The sequence below is a fragment of the Sorex fumeus genome, unplaced genomic scaffold (assembly GCF_029834395.1).
Source record: "Sorex fumeus unplaced genomic scaffold, SorFum_2.1 ptg000008l, whole genome shotgun sequence".
Lineage (NCBI taxonomy): Eukaryota > Metazoa > Chordata > Mammalia > Eulipotyphla > Soricidae > Sorex > Sorex fumeus.
The window spans coordinates 74,545,032-74,561,338 of NW_026606065.1; the positions used below are offsets into that span (position 1 = coordinate 74,545,032).

The 16,307-nt window shown below is 40.7% G+C and overlaps 1 protein-coding gene across 1 annotated transcript in view; it reads right to left on the reverse strand.

Annotated features, from left to right (window-relative positions):
* VWA8 (von Willebrand factor A domain containing 8) overlaps window positions 1-16,307 on the reverse strand; it is a 365,156-nt gene that overhangs the window by 38,975 nt on the left and 309,874 nt on the right. The window lies entirely within an intron of this gene.

Genomic DNA, 16,307 nt, shown 5'->3' on the forward strand with positions numbered 1-16,307 from the left:
ATTCCATTAAAAAAAGTCCATTGAAAATAGGAAGTCAACACAATAAAGTGATAGGCCACAAATTCACTGTATCACTATAAAACCCTGCTCCCGGAAGAGAACAGCGCTGAGTCTCCTGCCTCTGTGCCTGGCTGTCCTCACTGGGGCCCCTTGGAGGAGGGCGGGTTGAGTTTCCCTCCCCACCTCGAGCAGAGCCCCGGCAGCTGAAGACCTCTGGTTCCAGCCACAGCCATGCTTAAGACCAATCTCCACACGTTTGGACAAGCCTCATTCATGAAGGAACCAGCTGCGGAACCCAGGTGTGCAGGACCGGGGTGTAGATCTCCAAGCCTGCTTGGCTTGGGACTGGGGCCTCCTCCACCCAGATCCCCCATCTTCCAGTATGTAGGCCACAAATTCAATACACAAAATTTTGCCTATATACAATAAACAAGAAGATAAAGAAATCAAGGAAACAGTCCTTTTACAATTGTATCAAAAGGAGTTAGGTACCTAGAAATCAATTTAACAAAGACAAAAAGATGTATCAAAAAATTTCACTGAAAGAAGTAAAACAAAAAGAGAAACAGAGCAAGATATGAAAAAACGGAAAAATAGTTCACATCCATTAGAACTAGAAAATTAACATTGTTGAAAATAAGCACATTACCCAAATATAATAGATTCAATGCAATCCCCATGAAATCCCAGTGTCCTTATTTCAGTATCTCGATGTCATTATTTAAGGACATAAAGCAGTATTTAAATTTTATGGAACCAAAAAAAAATCCCTAAAATATCCAAAGAAATTCTGAGATAAAGAATGATGGGAGTTTGAAAAATGCAGGTATGTGGGGCTTTATGAATGAAATCTCCAGGTGTTCGTGGAATCAGGGATGGACTACCTCCCCAATTTCTCATACTTCTAGAAGAAGTCTCAGCAGTCACACTCACAAGAACCACCTCTGGCACCCAAGTAAGCTCATTAACTGGCCATGATCCAGAGACTCATAAATTTCTAAAGAGAGCAACAAGTTTCACAGATGCTTCCAGATCATGCGCTAGGCTAAGTCTTTCGGGGCATCCAAAGTCACCATCCAGTTAGAAATTAAACTCCAACTGTATTACCCCATTCAATTTTTTGGAATTGCTGGAGTGACATGTCAAACTCTATATCACTGAAAAACCTGGAGTAGCACACCACATTGAATGAGATGTAAAGTAGATGGCAATCTATCTTGATTAACAAAATATATACAGACAAGACATAACCTATAACAACATGTTAGTAATCTCTATAAAGGTAAAGGTAAAGGCCCTCCCGTTGATCGTCGATTTGCTGGAGTGGGCCCAGTAACGTCTCCATTGGAGACTTTGTTGTTACTGTGTTTGGCATATCGAATACTCTCGGTAGCTTGCCGGGCTCTCCGAGAGGGGCGGAGGAATTGAAGTCGGGTCGGCCATGTTGGCTGCGTGCAAGGCAAACACCCTACTGCTGTGCTATCGCTCAATCTCTATACAAGGGCTTAATAGCTTCAGGGTGAGCTACAACAATCTTCACTAACTTTCTCCTAAGAAAACACTTTTTGATCACTTTTAGCAAATTATTTATAACAAGCAATATAAATTATTGAGGGCCTGCTATAAGGGCAGGCTTGAGATACACAGTTACAAAGTATGACTGAAATGTAAGCCGGAAGTTTGTAAGTCTGTAACTGTACCTCATGGTGATTCATTAAAAAATAAAAAAAAATTAAAAACCCAAAACCAAAGTTGTTTATGATTGGGTTTCAGTCATATAATGTTCAGAAAGTTCATAACAACAAGGGACCCAAGAGCATTAAAAGATGAAAGAAAAGTTTTTTTTCAAAAATGGTGTTTATTTGATTTCTGTTTGTTTTTTGCCACACCTGGTGGTGCTCAGGCTATTCCTGGTGGTGCTCAGGGATCATATGCTGTGCTGGGGATCAAACTGGATCAGTCACATACAAGACAAGCGTTTGATCCCTGTACAATCTCTGTCTGAGTATGGAGATTATCTAAAACAACAGAAACTCATTAGGAGAGTGACTGTGTTCAGAAATTCTTATATACTCAATTATACCTATTCATCCACTAAATATTTTGATTGTCTATATGCTTTATTCTGTAGAGGATATATGATCTTTCTACAAAATTGCTGCTTAAATAATCGGACTTCTTTATAACTAAATTCTAAATGAACTAAAAAAAAAAGGACTTTAATGCAAAGATTACAAGGAAAGGAAGTCTTGACTAACCATAGCCTAAGTTAGTGAAGACTCAAGAATACTTTTAATGATAGAATCACAAATGAAAGTGTTAGAAATCACAAGATAAAATGATTTTTGTCAAGATTCTTTTTTTTCTTTTTTGGGCCACACCTGGCGATGCTCAGGGGTTACACCTGGCTCTTTACTCAGGAATCACTCCTGGCGGTGCTCGGGGGACCATATGGGATGCTGGGAATTGAACCCGGGTCAGCCACATGCAAGGCAAACACCCTACCTGCTGTGCTATTGCTCCAGCCCCCAAGATTCTTCCTTTTAAGCCCTCACTGCTCTCATCTTTAGAGGTGGATATGTGTCCATTTTCTAGGTACTATTGCATTTCCCAGAATATGAATTAACCAGAACATGGAGCGATAACACAGCAGATAGGGCGTTTGCCTTGCATGCAGCCAATGCAGCCGACCTTGGGTGACCTGGTTCAATTCCTCCACCCCTCTGGAGAGCCCTGCAAGCTACCAAGAGTATCTCACCCCCATGGCAAAGCCTGGCAAATTACCAGTGACGTATTCGTTATGCCAAACACAGTAACAACAAGTCTCAGTGGAGATGTTACTGGACCCGCTAGAGCAAATGGATGAATAACAGGACAGTGCTACAGTGCTACAGTCATCCTTTGAGCATTTCAATTAGTCTGAGTGTTCTTTATGTGAAAGCAATAAAACTGTACTTGTAATTTAAAGGCCTATTATAGACTTTTTACTAGTGCAACCTAGCTTAGTATATAATGAATTTTTATTAGTATGAATTTACTGTGAATTCAAAACAGATGGACATATTTTAAAAAATCTTAAGTGATAGAAATAATGTTTGACCTTTTGTTATAACAAAAGCATATTTAAGCACAATAGGAACTTAATATTAAAAGAAGTATTTAAAAAATAAAAGAAGAATTTTAATAAATTGTATAAAATATGTAGCCTAAATTATCTAAACTATTAAATATTTCTATTCCAGTTTGCAATAAAATGTTGACGGCTCCTTCTCTAAGGTCCATTGCCTCTAAGCGCATCCACTTTTGAAAGACTTCTCTGTTTTGAGTTTCCAAATATTGATGGATTGGATAAATAGTAAATTATTTGCCAAGTTGGTGAGGATACAAGCAATGAAAGCCTCCTATACAACTCCTACGCATTTCTCATACTTGACCCATCCATATTACTGTCACCATCCATTGATTGATGCATCTCAGTGAGTAGCACTGGAGTTGCGGCTCAGAGGAGCTTGGGGTTCTTTCCAGGCGTTTGCTTCCATCCCCCTCCTTTTCTTCATTCTGCATAATGCAGAATGAAACTCTTCCTGACTGCAGCTTAGTGTTGTGTGGTGGTTTCTTTCTTGGAGAGGGTGTCCTTTCTCTGTGAGAGCTGTGAGCTTGTTTTCTGCCCTTTGCAAGTTTCATGTGTACTGACTTTGGTCCACCGGCTGTGGGGCTCTCTGCATTGAGCTAGTTCTAGTGGCTTTAGAGGCTTCAGGGCAGTCAATCTGTCTGCAACTCAAAACTATCTTGCCCAGTTGCAGCCTGGGCTCCTTGGTTGGGCTTCCTCCCTGGCGAAGGTATCTTTCTCTCTAGTCTACAAGGATGCTCTTTTCTGCCTTGCTCAGCGGATTTTCAGATATATTTCTGTGATTAGTCTAGTCTTAGGTGTAGATTTTGCAGAGATCACAAGAGGATGTAAAAACAGGTTTTCCCTTGCTGGTCATTTTGGCCCTGTCCTTATTCCTGGATGATGGTGAGAGAGCCACATAAATCTGTTCTGGGATCACTTCTTGGCTGCATTTACTCCTTACTTGGCCATTATTAGACTGTTTCTTAAGGAGAATTAACAGGTAGTAGTTGATCTAAATCTTTTCTACTATCATAAGCTCTCAGCAGGGAAGGAATTGGAACTCAGCACGAGGAGTTCATTTTCATATCATTCCTTATTTTGTTTGGAAAGTTTTATGCAGTGGGCCAATTTTGGCATTTGCTTTGTATTTGGTCTAGTCGTCCCATTGAATATAAGTTGGGGCTGGCCTGGCCTCTTTCCCAGTGTAATTCCCCTTCCAGCTTCCTGCCTATTTGCTTGTCAAGCCTTTCTAAGAAACCGAGATCTCCCTCTCCCTTTGGTCCACAAGAGATCTGCTTTTAAATGCTTCTGCTTGGCAGAGACAGAGGTCATGCATCTGCAGCTCACCAACTCGGGCCTCTCTTCTCTTCCCTGCCTCTCTATGTGAGTAAATGTGATTCTGATGGTGTCTCACAAACATACAAATAATTCTCTCTCTTAAGGAAGAGTTTTGAATTGCTTTTGGTACTATCACTCACAGAGGTTGATTGTACTATATTTAGCGAACATTCAAAGCGTCTTGTGTATCACTCTCATCCTTTTCTAATTTCCACTGTCATATGGGTTGCTCACTCTGGATACCTTTTGACCACTCTGATAATTTTAATGGTCATCTGGTGAAGGCTAAGTTAGATGTCTGTCCTCATGCAGCTGGAAGATGAGGACTGTAATTCTGTGCTCAACTGCACTGAAGTTACTTCTCAGGGCACTGATGCCTACGTGTTAAACCACTCATCAGCTAAGACAGAATAACCAGCATTTTTCTGCTCTCCCCAGATATACAGATTTTTATCTGACATTTTCACTTTTCCTCTTTCCTTGCCCTGTACTTTCACCTTAGTAAACACATCTTTTGGCTAAGATAGTTGTCCTATACATAACATAACAATACCCACACATTTATGTAGATATGCAACATTTATGTAGACGGATAACTCTAGCTGATCCTAATCTTGGTCCTGAACTTAGATTTACATCTTAAAATCCTCAAATACAAATAGTTGATATTATGGGACCAGAGCGATAGTACAGCAGGTTGGGCACTTGTTTTGCATGTAGTGATGTGGATTTGATTCATTGCATCCTATATTGTCTTCCAGCTGCCAGGAGTGGTCCCTGAGCACGGAGCCAGGAGTAAGCCCTGAGCACAGCAGGGCATGTCCTCCAAACAAAAACAAAACAAAGAAACCAAATACCTGATATTTTTACATTAGTGTCCTAGAAGTGAGGAAGCAGATTAATTATATAAAACAAACGGGGCTTTCTCTACAAGTCTCTCCTCTTACTGAGTTCCCTACCTCGGCCTGTAGAACTTAAAAACCTCGCCATCAACCTCATTCCACATTCGTATATCCTAAAGAGGATATAACCACACCAATTTCTCAACTGTGTTTGTGCTCCTCATTGATTACAAAATATAATCAGCATGGTGTATGAGGACCCTATGGATTCACCTTTTCTCTGGTTTCTCTCCCACTGTCTCTAAGCTCACCCCAGACCTTGAACTCTAAGTGACTCTGGACTCTTCTAAACAGCCTTGACTATTAAAGTCTTCTCTGCTCACAGAGGTCCTCTAACTAGACCGAACCTATACAAACTTCCTTCAGTCTATTAATATTTGTTATGGTCCTATGATAAATAAAGAAACAGAACATTTAGAAAAATTTCCTCTTTTTGTTTGTCACGCCCAGAGGTGCTCAGGGTTTACTCCTGATTCTGTGCTCAGGGATCACTCCTGGCAGGCCACAGGGGACCATAAAGGTTGCTGGAGATCGAATTTAGGTTGGCTTCATGCAAGCAAATACACTGCCCACTGTAATATCACTTCAGCCCCCAAACTTAGAAACTTGTATGGCAAATTGACAAAGTACCTTTGTTAAATGTAGCATTAACATGGGCTTGTATTCTATATGTATTTTAATATCATTTCAGTAATTCTTTTGTATTTTTTTTTAAAATATTAGTCTCTGATTCCTCTGATGGGATGTAAACAAAACCTGGTGTCTCTTAACAGGTCTGCAAAGTTCTGGTGCAGATTATCATTCCCCTGCATCCTCAGGCACCATCAACTTGAAACCGCATTTATCTTTCATGTTCCAGCTGATCTGACAATGTCAGATCCTCTGGGTCATTTTCTAAGCGTATGGCTAATAAACTACTCACAGTTTTGTCAACATAGCCATGGCACTTGGTTTAAAAACATTTCTAGGCATTCATTGATCATACTGAGTTTTCTGGTAGGTGTCTTCTTCCCTAGGTTAGTCACTGAAGGTAAGCACCCTTAGCAAAGTAAGGTAAAGGTAAAGGTAAAGGCCCTCCCATTGATCGTCGATTTGCTCGAGTGGGCCCAGTAACGTCTCCATTGGAGACTTTGTTGTTACTGTGTCTGGCATATCGGATACTCTCGGTAGCTTGCCGGGCTCTCCGAGAGGGGCGGAGGAATCGAACTCGGGTCGGCCATGTTGGCCGCTTGTAAGGTGAACGCCCTACCCGCTGTGCTAGCAAAGTAAATTATCATAAATGTCCACTGAATGAAATATTTACAAATTAATATGAATGGGTAAATGTTCTCTGTTCTGTGCACAGGAACAAAGGGTATGCTTAGAATATGATCTAATTTTTTACCTGCTACTCATCAGCACCCTCAAGACCTTGTTGACATTTCATACCAGGGATATCTGGCCTAAAGGTTGACCCCTGCTCTTACCTTGGACCAAAGTGTCACACTTCGTCCACTGTATCCTCTGCTGGAGCAATGCTAACACCCTTCTCTGGTAAAGAACTTGTGTGACCTTCAAAATGAAGATCATGTATACTGTCCTCCCAAATCTATCCTAGAGTCTTTTTTCTTTTTCTGCTTTATTTTTTGGGGGGTCACACCCAGTGATGCTCAGGGGCTACTCCTGACTGTGCTCAGGAATTACTCCTGGCAATGTTTGGGGGACCACGTGGGATGCTGGGGATTCGAGAACTGAACCCAGGTTGGCCGCGTGCAAGACAAACACTTACCCACTGTACTATCGCTCTGGGCCCCTACAGTCTTTTTTTTTTCTGTGTTTTTGCTACATTTTATGCATTCCTCTGTCAAAGCAATTACCATTTTATGTTACTCATCTTTGTACCTTCACTATCCAGCATAATGCACATCAGATGTCAGTGCTCAATCACTCTGACATGAGATCATTTTGAAAAGTAGAAAAAAGGGAACAACATTATTAGTTCATAAAGATATCATGTTAGCCAAAGCAAACACAGAAGGGCTAACTTGGTTTAGTCTGAGAATGAATTTGCTCTGCGTGTAGCTGACTTGGGTATGATCCCCAGCATCACACATCCCCAAGCACAGCCAAGTGTGGTGCCATACCCCAACCCCCAACAACAACAATAACAACAACAAAAACTAAAAAATCAGTGGCTTTCTATAGGAATGGCTATTTCCTTTTGTTTCGGAATATTGGAACTGGATATTCTGGAACAAGTAAATAATTGAAAATGATTTTAGACTCTGTTGCTCTAATAAGAAAATTTTTGCTCCTGAGTCATAATCAATTCAATAACCAAGAGTCTCATATACAGAGCCCAGTCAAGAAGTCAAGGAAGGTCACCAGCTATAGTTGTCTTAAATGAGAAGAATGATATGCTACAGCAGAGGTGCATGTTGAAGCAGACATTAATGGGGCAACAGCAACATTTCCTGATCCTTGGATCTCAGTTCTGTCACCTGGAATCACTTCATGGGTCTGAAGCTGTGCCTTGGTAAATCAGCTCAAATGATGATCTGCTTGCTGCTGTTCACAAGAAACACTCATAGTTTCTGGGATTATAAAACAGTCTCAAAACTGCTGGAAGCAATGAGTCAATCCCAGCCACATAGGCATAGCAGAAAATGGCAAAAGGGACATTAAATCTACTTTATTGTTTTGGTTATAATCTAAAAATTTAGAGGGTGTAAATCAGGACAGGGGCAAGTTTGGGGCATATGTTAGTTTTCAAAGATGCAAATTTAAAGCTTATATAATGTTGTAATGCAATATTAAAACAAAAAATAGCTCAGACTCCATATGAAGCTCTGTTTGTTTTTTGCTATTAACTATGTTTTATTTGTTTGAGTCACATCTAGTAGTGCTCAGGGGCCTACTTCCAGCTCTATGCTGGGGTACAAAAATGCCATGGATCAAATTTGGCCCTCCTGCTTGCAAAGCTTGTGCCCAGTCCATTGAGTTATTTCTTCAGACCCAGTAACTTTGAAACTAGCACTCTCTAAACTGAGCACTATATGGTCAGCCTGAGAATACCACTTTTGTGGACTAAAAATAACTTTCAATAAGAGAAATACTTGAAGATGCTGTGTTGGCATCTGGACAATGATATGAATTTTATGAGTATGGCAAAACATATACTTATAAGGTCGTAGAGGTGGATAAAGATAAGAGCTCTAATTGGTAACAGGGCCCATGTGGCTTGGCCTCTGCTTACCACCCACGTGACCCAGCACAAGTCATGCTATCATTTTAATCTTCAGCTCCCTCATTATAGAAAGGGAAACAAACACATTCATGAGGTTGTACAAATTGAGATAACGTGCAACTTTCCTTACCTATCAAATGCAGAAAATAATACCAGTTATTGCAAGGATAAAGCGTCCAGTGAATGTCGGTGGCTGGCTTGGTGCCTGGCTTGCAGAACAGATAGATGAATGGTGAAAAGTACAATGCAGGTACTATTGTATGTAAAGAGCTATTTCTAAGGCTTTTTCCGACAATGACCTTCCTATCGTTTTTCTCCCTTTGGTCCGCTATTTTATGAGTTGGCCTCCTAGGCAAGTGCTCTGACCTTCCATTTATGAGATGATTCCCCTGTGCCCGACCTACAGTTGCCTGTGAGCCCACAGGAGACAGCCCATAGGAGGAGCACTGAGGAGCACTGCTGCAGAGAATACCATCTGCTTGGTACTGTTTTTGGTGCTTATACATATCATTAGCGTCAGTCTTGGTGACTGCCTCATTTTCTGTCCTCATTTAAAGAACCAGGACTTTCTGACTCTGGAGCTGGCAGTATTTTTCACTCAGTAAAGATGAGAATGGCAGGGGTTATGAATAAATGTTGATAATGTGAGGCATCTAGTAGAAAGCTCAGTGTACTGGCATGATTGAAAATGCTGGGACTTGTAAAGATAAACTGTAAAGATGGAAATGGCTACATCCATTTATACGTACATGTACTCAAAAATTAAAGTGCTTTTCTTTTATCTTAAAACTTTCTTTTACCTTTCACCTTTTAACTCTTTTCAGCTATTAAGGTGACTTTCTCTTGTTCAGATTTCCAGGAAGAGAATAAAAACCTTTCCCGAAATAACTGGAAGATATTTAGAATGTCACTAATCTCACCTGCCCCTGTCCTATTTTTGGTTTTCGGGTCATACCCAACTGTGCTCAGGGGATTCTCCTGGATCTGTGCTCAGGGGTCATTCCTGGAGGTGCTCAGGGGACTAACTTCATTTCTGGGGATTGAGCAGAGGTTGATATCATGCAAGGCAAGCATCTTTATCCCTGTACTACCTGTCTGCCCTCCCCTCCTTTATGGATTTTAAGAGTAATGACAATTTCTTGTTTCCATTTACTTAATCTTTATGGGTGCTTTTTTTTTAAAAAAAAAATACTATCAGTTCTCATTTAAGACTCTCTGTGAAAATTAACAAGATCGATAAGCCTCTAGCAAAACTCACAAAGAAAGGGAGAGAGAAAACCCTAATAAACCGAATCAGAAATGAAAAGGGGGTCATTACAACAGAAACCACAGAAATTCAGAGGATCCTCAGGGAGTACTTTGAGAAGCTTTATGCCACGGAACATCAAAACCTCGAGGAAATGGATAAATTCCTAGACTCCTACAGACTCCCAAGGCTGAACCAAGAAGACCTGGAATACCTGAACAGACCTATCACCATCAAGGAAATTGAAATGGTAATAAAAAGTCTCCCCAAGCACAAAAGTCCTGGCCCGGATGGATTCACTAGTGAATTCTTCCAAATCTTTAAAGAGGACTTACTCCCAATACTCTTTAAGCTTTTCCACGAAATTGAAATATCAAAAACACTTCCAAACAGTTTCTACGAAGCAAATATCACACTGATACCAAAAGCAGACTGAGATACCACAAAGAAAGAGAATTACAGGCCGATATCCCTGATGAACACAGATGCAAAGATCCTCAACAAACTACTAGCAAATAGAATCCAACTACTCATCAAAAAGATCATACACCATGACCAAGTAGGATTCATCCCAGGGATGCAAGGATGGTTCAACATTCGGAAATCAATCAACATAATCCACCATATCAACAAAAGAAAAGATAAAAAGCATATGATCATATCAATAGATGCAGAGAAAGCATTTGATAAGATCCAGCACCCCTTTATGATGAAAACCCTAGCCAAAATGGGTATAGAGGGGACCTTCCTCAACATAATTAAAGCCATCTACCACAAGCCTACAGCAAGCATCATCCTCAATGGGGAAAAACTGAGAGCCTTCCCTCTAAGATCAGGGATGAGACAGGGATGCCCACTCTCTCCACTGCTGTTCAATATAGTACTGGAAGTACTTGCAATAGCGATTAGGCAGGAAAAAGATATTAAGGGCATTCAGGTAGGAAAGGAAGAAATCAAGCTCTCACTATTCGCAGATGATATGATACTCTACTTAGAGAACCCAATAACTTCCACCAAAAAACTCTTAGAAACAATAGACTCGTATAGTAAAGTTGCAGGTTATAAAATCAATACCCAAAAGTCCATGGCTTTCCTATACGCAAACAGTGAGAGAGAAGAAAGCAACATGAAAAAAACAATCCCATTCACAATTGTGCCCCAGAAAATCAAGTACCTAGGAATCAGCTTAACTAAGGAAGTAAAGGACCTGTACAAAGAAAACTACAAAACGCTACTTCAGGAAATAAAAGAGGACATGAGGAAATGGAAAGATATCCCCTGCTCATGGGTCGGGAGACTTAACATTGTCAAAATGGCAATACTACCGAAAGCATTGTATAAATTCAATGCAATCCCTATAAGGATACCCATGACATTCTTCAAAGAAATGGAGCAAACACTCTTGAAATTTATATGGAACAATAAGCCCCCACGAATAGCTAAAGCAATTCTTGGGAAAAAGAAAATGGGAGGAATCAACCTCCCGAACTTCAAACTGTACTACAAAGCAGTAATAATTAAAACAGCATGGTACTGGAACAAAGGCAGAACTGCAGACCAATGGAACAGGGTTGAATACACTGACATCTCTCCTCAATCATATGCTCATCTAATCTTTGATAAAGGTGCAAGTAATGTGAAGTGGAGTAAGGAAAGCCTCTTTAATAAATTGTGTTGGCATCACTGGACGGCTACATGCAAAAAAATAGGCTCAGAACTCTGCCTAACACCATGTACAAAAGTAAGATCAAAATGGATTAAAGACCTCAACATCAGACCAGAAACCATAAGGTACATTGAAGATAAAGTTGGCAAAACCCTCCATGACATTGAAGCTAATGGTATCTTCAAAGATGCCACGCCACTGGCCAAGCAAGTGAAAACAGAGATAGACAAATGGGACTATCTTAAACTAAGAAGCTTCTGCACCTCCAAAGAAACAGTGACCAAAATACAAAGACAGTCTACAGAATGGGAAAGGATATTCACCGAATACACATCTGACAAGGGGTTGATATCCAGGATATACAAAATACTGGTTAAACTCCACAAGAAGAAAACATCCAACCCCATCCAAAAATGGGGCAATGAAATGAACAGAAACTTTCTCAAAGAAGAAATCTGAATGGCAAAAAAGCACATGAGAAAATGCTCTACATCATTAATCATCAGGGAGATGCAGATCAAAACCACAATGAGATACCATCTCACACCTCAGAGACTGGCCCACATTCAAAAGAACAAAAGCAACCGATGCTGGCGTGGTTGTGGCGAGAAAGGGACACTCCTTCACTGTTGGTGGGAATGCCGACTGGTTCAGCCCTTCTGGAAAACAGTATGGACGATTCTCAAAAAATTAGAAATTGAGCTCCCATTTGACCCAGCAATACCACTCCTGGGAATATATCCCAGAGAGGCAAAAATGTATAGTCGAAGTGACATCTGCACTTGTTTGTTCATTGCAGCCCTCTTTACAATAGCCAGAAACTGGAAGAAACCTGAATGCCCAAGAACAGATGACTGGTTAAAGAAACTTTGGTACATCTACACAATGGAGTACTATGTAGCTTTTAGAAAAGATGAAGTCATGAAATTTACATACAAGTGGTACAATATGGAAAGTATCATGCTAAGCGAAATGAGTCAGAAAGAGAGGGATAGACATAGAAAGATTGCATTCATCTGGGGGATATAAAGTAACAAAGTATGAGATTAATACCCAAGAATAGCTGAGATCAGCACCAGGAGGATTACTCCATAACTTAGAGGCCAGCCGGGTATCCTAGAGGAAAGGGCTATTCAGATAGAGAAGGGAGCACCAAATAAAGGATGTTTGGAGGATCCTCCCAGGAGGGGAGATGCATGTCGAAAGTAGACTATGGACTGAACATGTTTGCCACTCAATGCCTCTTTTGCAGACCACAACACCCAAAAGGAGAGAGAGAACACAGGGGATTGCCCTGCCACAGAGACGGGGGGATGGGGGGATGGGGGTGGGAGGGATATTATCCATGGTGGTGGAAAATGGGCACTGGTGGAGGGATGGGTATCTGATCATTGTATAATTGAAACCAAAGCACAAAAAATTGTAAATCTACAACTTTAAAAAAAATAAAATAAAATAAAGGGGAAAAAAAAAAGACTCTCTGTGAAGGTTGAAAACAAAATGGACACTATTTTATGATACCTGTCTCATCATCATGATAGTTAGAAGAGGTAATTTCTTAAAGAGAACCTTAATTCTAACTCAGGTGTAATTTTGTTCCACTATGAAATTCATGGGCTGGAGTGATAGCACAGTGGGTAGGGCATTTGCCTTGCACATGGCTGACCTGGGTTCGATTCCTTTGTCCCTCTCAGAGAGCCTGGCAAGCTACCGAGAGTATCCTGCCCGCACGGCAGAGCCTGGCAAGCTCCCTGTGGTGTATCTGATGTGCCAAAAACTGTAACAACAGGTGTCACAATGGAGATGTTACTGATGCCCACTCAAGCAAATCTATGAACAACGGGAGGACAGCGCTACAGTGCTACATAAAATTCATAGTAGAGGGTCTGATATCTTCCTCTGGGTGATCTTTTAAAATAATATCATTTATAATTTTGCTGCAGGTTGACTTCAGGTTGACCTTGCAACCACTCACTACTTTCGGAGTATCTTGCCTGCATGGCAAAGCCTGGCAAGCTACCCGTGACGTATTCAATATGCCAAACACAGTAACAATAAGTCTCACAATGTTACTGGGCCCGCTCGAGCAAATCAGTGAACAACGGGAGGACAGTGACAGTGATTTAAACATTTTAATTTATTTATATTTGGCTTTTTGGGTCACATCCAGCGATGCTCAGGGGTTACTCCTGGCTCTACACACAGGAATTACTCCTGGTGGTACTCAGGGGTCCTTATGGACACTGGGATTGAACCAGGGTCAGCCGCATGTAAAGCAAATGTACTATACCCACTGTACTATCACTATAGCCCCAATATAATTTATCTTAACATGCTACTGAGAGTATCTCACCCGCACGGCAGAGCCTGGCAAGCTCCCCGTGACGTATTCGATATACCAAACACAGTAACAACAAAGTCTCCAATGGAGACGTTACTGGGCCCGCTCGAGCAAATTGACGAACAATGGGAGGGCTATCCAAAGGATTGGTGTGAGGATGGAAAGTGATGTTTGTCAGAGCAGTTATGTATGGTATGGTATACAACGAATACCAATCAAGACATTATCTTGATTGATATCTTAGGGCCAAATAATGATTCTGATTCCTTTCATGAAAGACGTATTCTGACATCCCTTTCTAGTCTAGTGAATCCTCTAAGGGCCTGTCATCTACAGGTAAAATTCAATGCTATTTGGAAATTCTTATGACAGCTAAGGTCATTCATGATCTGGTCCCCCACCACTTAAACAGCCTTCTTCTTTGTCACTCCTGCCACGTAATGTTCTACTCAGATGTACTGGACAGCCTATTCTTCTCTGAACTGACTGTGCTCACCCATACCTTGAGCATTTGTGCATGTTGTGTCCTGTCTGGAATGTCTGCCCCCTTATACATTGAGACAATTCCTTTTTCATATTTCAAGAGTCAAACATTGCATTCTCCACAAAGATTGCTCATTCATTCCTCAGCTTCTTGTACATATTTCTCGACAGAAGTTAGGAAACCATTGGCTTGTTTTCTTTGAATTCCTTATCTGATAGGCAGTATTTTAGTTTTATATCCTCCTGCCTGGTATATATCAACGACTTGAGATGTGACATCATAAGTTAAGAGAAGCTGTCTTTAAACAAGGGCCAGAGAGAAATTACAGTGGGCAGTGTGCTTGCCTCACACATGGCTAACCTGGGTTCAATACCTGGAATGCCATATAGTTTCCTGAGGACAGCCAGGAGTGATTTCTTTCTTTTTTTTTTTTTTATAATTTATTTATTTATTGAATCACTGTGGGAAAAGTTACAGAGCTTTCAGGTTTAGGTCTCAGTCATGTAAATATCAAACACATTTCCCTTTACCAATACTTATTTTTAACCGCGAACCCCAATAGAACCCCACCTCCCACCCCTCCCACTTCCTGTGAGGCAGATGAGTTCTAGTTAACACTCTATCTACTTTGACTAGATTCATTGTTTCGATAAAAGATGCACCATTATTATTTAGAGTTTACGACACCCCCCCCCCCCCCCAAATCAGACATGCTGAAAAAGCGTTGTGAAATGATTTGCTTTCTACAGCTGGGTTTTAAGAATTAAATGATGTTGCGTGGCCGCAATAGCGGCCGCATGGTTTTGGATTTCTGCTATTTTACTTATTAACCCTGGAAGTATTTCTATTAAATGTTAGATAGTTAAGAGATTGGTTTTTGTGCTCTGGAGTCGTGGCCGTGCCGGAGAGCCGCTCGTTGGGGGCAACTGGTGACCTCGGTAGGGCGTGAAGGACGGACCAGAACACCCCCCTTCCCATGAGGTCCCTGCTGCCCCCACCCCCGGCTCAGACCTGCTGTCCACAAGGCTCCCGTGCGGCCGCCATCTTTCCTTCCAGAGAGGAGAGGGCGCAGGAGTGATTTCAATGTGGAGAGCTATGAGTAAACCCTGAGCACCATGGGAGTGGCTGAAACATCCATCCATCTATCCATCCATCCAGATACACACAGACACACACGACAAGTGACTGAATTATATTAATTCTTCAGTCATAGTATAAGCACCATCTCTACTCCTTGTTTTCTTTGAACCACTTCTTTAGAGTCTTATTAATCTATTGTCTGTCCTGGCACTCAGAGCTCACCCAGAATTGCCCTCAATGACAAGAGCAATGAGCACTGGTTAAATGACTAGAAAAGAGAACTCAATTTTCCATTGTGATATTGTTCACAGAATCTATATAAAATCTCATATAGTTTTATCCAAAATAACTGCATATGGAGTTTTAAAAGAGTTTTATATCAAATGGGTTAATTCTTATATTCTCCAGACTATACATTAGGCATCTAGTTAGCTTTATGAAGATATTGCCTTACATTTTTCTTTTGTAATCTATGGAACTTTTCCTAACCTTCTGAACTAGTTCAAACATTTTGAAAAATGAGGTTTTCCCAGTGTTTTAGATTAAGATGGTTGGATTAAAACAACTTCAAAGAACTTATTATTCTCAACAGTATTCAAATAATAACAAAACTTCTCAAAAATAATGATTAAACAAGAGCATTATACAAACATGAACTGAAAAAGGAAAGGGTATAAGTGGAGGCAATCAGACTTCATAGAAAGGAAACAGAAGATTAGAGCAGAATGGAGAAGAACGTGTCCTTTCCATGTCTTTTCTCCCTTACAATGCGGCTTCTCTCTCTTTTTAGGCAAAACAATCTTAACTTCATTTGTGGCTTTAGAGAATACTGAGCCTTTTCTTAAATATTTGTGCAAACTTGGCCTTACCACAATTTCAAATGCAAAACCTACTAGTACAAGTCCTTATTTA